This window comes from Vicugna pacos, chromosome 23 (assembly GCF_048564905.1).
Source record: "Vicugna pacos chromosome 23, VicPac4, whole genome shotgun sequence".
NCBI lineage: Eukaryota > Metazoa > Chordata > Mammalia > Artiodactyla > Camelidae > Vicugna > Vicugna pacos.
This window is the reverse complement of record NC_133009.1, coordinates 31,965,286-31,968,895: the sequence shown is the minus strand read 5'-3', so window position 1 is coordinate 31,968,895 and position 3,610 is coordinate 31,965,286. Positions and strand designations below refer to the sequence as shown.

Below are 3,610 nucleotides of genomic sequence, written 5' to 3'. Positions count from 1 at the left end.
GCCCAGGTACTTCTGATGGACTGACTATAGTTTGGAGGTTCCAACAACCCCCTCCTTGACTTCAGACACTAGACTTCTGATCGACTAGCTATATAGCACAGGCTTCCATGACCCTGTCCTTGGGCTCAATTAAGTTGATGGAGCAGCTCACAGAACTCTGAGACACATTTTACTTACTAGATGACTTGTGAATTATGAAAGGATGTAACTCAGGACGAGCCAGATGGGAAAAGACGCCTAGTGTAAGGCGTGGGGATAGGGTGCAGGCCTTCCACTCCCTCTCCAGGTGTGTCACTCTCCCCAGATCTCCACGTGTTCTCTCTACACCCCTTCCTTTTGGGCTTTTGTGAAGCCTTCCTTACATAGGCCTGGCTGATTAAAGCTTGACCATTGGCAGTTGAGTCAACCTTCAGCCCCGCTTCCTGCACTTAGGCAATTCCAAGGGTTTTGGGAGCTGTGAGGGAGGAACCCTGGACAAAGACCCAGTAATAAGAGAAATGGTCATCTGAAGAACCAAGTGCATATTTCTTATAAATCACAATATCGCACATGGATTTGCTGAAATTAATGGTAAACACTGTGTTGAAAATTTCCCTCTTAAGGGTATGCTATTCTGCATTTTCACCAACAATGAAGATAAATGCTTGTTACCTTGCAACCTTACCAACAAATTGCACTTTCAAGCTTTTGGATTTTTACTGAGAGGTTTAAACTGGTCCCTCATTACTTTTCTAAAATTTTTGTTTTAGTGTGTGTAGGTTAATTTTTAATTAACTTTTTATTTTGAAATAACTAAACACAGAAAAGTTGTAACATAATGAAGTCAGTTACACATACCCTTCACTTTGCTACTCTTAAGGTTAATATTTTACATAATGATAGTAAACTTACCAATACAAGGAATAATGATACAATATTGTATTTTTAACAACTTCAGTGAGATAGCTTTGATACATAAAAAATTATATACATTTAAGGTGTACAATTTGATGTTTTGATACATGTATACATGGATACTAGAGAGGTAAGTGCACCCAGAGAGATACAGCAACCAAGATGTGGAGAAGCTGCTGGAACCATAAACTTACAGAACATTTAAGTAGTAACTTTGGCAAATTCCTGAAGTTGAGTGGAGACTAGTGGGAGGGTGAAAAACTCTTGGGAGCCACAGCTTTAGGAGAACCCCACATTTTTATGGACTTTCCTTCCAGGAACCCACCAGGTTTTTATGGTCAAAGTCCAAGAAAGATTCCCCTCCTGGCTCTGGCAGAGAGAAGGAAAGAGTAACCATTACGAAACATGCTCAGAGCCTTCTTCATAACAAAGGTATACTTTCTCAGGGAAAGGGGTTTGCCAGATCCCATTTCTGAAACTTCATCTGGCTGAAGGAAGGGAACCCACTTAAGCTTTCCTATCTTAAAACAGTGGGAAAACCACAAGCATCTAGAATCGGGTCTTAAAACAGTGGGAAAACCACAAGCATCTAGAATCGGGGCTTCAAGGAAATCGACTTGAGAATGTTATATACAGATAAAGGAGTCAGGGGACTGAAGGCAGAAAGGCTGCAGAAACACTTGTGAAGGTCATAACTCCAAGACACAGGCCCATCAAATGATTGAGATTTAATCAGAGGATCATAGAATGTTCCTCTTTCCCCCTACCTTACCACCACACCACAAAGCTTTGGTATAATAAAAGTAGATAATAGCTGAAAGAATTGTGACTTACAAATTCTATGAGCAGGGATACTTAGCAAAGCACAAAGTCAAGCATGGAGATCCAAACAAGGACACTGGAAAAACAAATTTAGACTCTCCCACTGTCTCATTGTATGAGAAGTTGAATGTGAGTTTCCCCTCTACAGAATAAAAGCTCTTCATGGAGAAAGACCATATTGTTTCATCTTGGCTCCTTCTGCTCTGCAAATCAATAAGATGTCAGCAAAGTTTTTTGAGTGAAGGCACAGGTAAAGAAGATAACCATGTTATCATATTATGAGAATTTATAAAGGAACAAGAAATCCAGGGGCTTAAAATCTTAATTTAAACATATTTATTATTTCCTTGAAAATATCCAGTTACAAATGTTAATATTTCTTCCAGTGTACATAGTTCACATTTACTATAGATGAGTGGCTAAATCAGAGGTGGCCAGCGATGATTAAGTACACATTACAGTTGTAGGCATCTCTGTTGGAAATTTCCAGTAATTTTGTTATTTTTAATTTCATGAACATTTCACACAGAGTCCTGGAGTGTTTCTGTAATGAGACTCCCTCCTAACTCCACATGCTCCATATTCACTCACATCACTTTTTTTTTTTTTAGTGTCGCATTTTTATTTTAACTTAATTAGGAATGTGCATTTACAGAAGAAATGACACAAGTGGTGCAGCCACCCCAGGACCATGACAGTAGCTTCTTCCCTAAGCTGTGTTGCAAACTCCAGTATAAATCCCCACCAAATGTAAAAGCCCAACTTCAATTCTTCATCAAAAGGTGCTGGTGAATGTTGTCAGACGCCTTCTGATACAGATCCCGAATCCAACGGACAGCAGATGTGAGAGCAGAAGAGGCAGAAAAAAAACTGCTAGAAACTGCAGAGAAAATGTCCCCATCTTCGTAATGCTCGTGTTCCTCATGCTGAGCATGCTGGGGCACCTCGGGTGTTTGAAGAGGAACTCCTTGGGTGGGGCAGGGACCTTTTCTGGGCGATTTGACCAATTGCATATCTGGTCTGATTTCTTCAAGATGCTTTGCATGTCTTTCCTTCTCTCCACATAAACTTCCCTGGACTGAGCTTTTTTCTCCTCCAATACTACGTGAGTCTCTTTCAGAAGCGCTGTAAGCATCTGGTGGGTCTGTGTGCGAGGCGCACGGTCAAAGTGCGAATCCTCCGAGTGACTCCCTCCGGATTCAAACTGGGCATCCAGCAGGGGCTTTTCCACGTTTCCGTCATAAATAGAAACAGCCTGGACCAGTGCTCCCCTTCCCACAGTTCCCAAAGAGTAATCCTGCCCGAGGGCCACGCCGGCGCTCCTCCTGCAGCCCGGGGTCTCTTTCCGCAACGTGACACCTGGGCCACGGCGCTTCAGCGGGCAGGGCGGCGTGGACGCCTGTGTCGGGTTGACGTCGGGGTCAGGGTCTGCGTCGGGGTCGCTATATGCGTCGGGGTCGGGGTCTGCATAGGGGTTGGAGTCGGCGCAGGAGTCGACGTCTGCGTTTGGGTCAACGACGGGGTCAGGGTCTGCGTCAGGTCGACGTCGGGGTCAGAGTCTGCGTCGGGTCGACGTCGGGGTCAGGGTCTGAGTCTGGGTCGACGTCGGGGTCAGGGTCTGCGTCTGGGTCGACGTCAGGGTCGCTGTCTGCGTCGGGGTCGGGGCCGGGGCCTGCATAGGGGTTGGAGTCTGCGCAGGAGTCGACGTCTGCGTTTGGGTCAACGACGGGGTCAGGGTCTGCGTCAGGTCGACGTCGGGGTCAGAGTCTGCGTCGGGTCGACGTCGGGGTCAGGGTCTGAGTCTGGGTCGACGTCGGGGTCAGGGTCTGCGTCTGGGTCGACGTCAGGGTCGCTGTCTGCGTCGGGGTCGGGGCCGGGGCCTGCATAGGGGTTG

At 45.8% G+C, this 3,610-nt stretch overlaps 1 pseudogene; it reads right to left on the bottom strand.

The window, feature by feature from the left end:
• Positions 1-2,044: 2,044 nt before the first annotated feature.
• LOC140688658 (BCL2/adenovirus E1B 19 kDa protein-interacting protein 3-like) lies at positions 2,045-3,137 on the bottom strand (annotated as a pseudogene).
• Between the last annotated feature and the right edge of the window lie 473 nt (positions 3,138-3,610).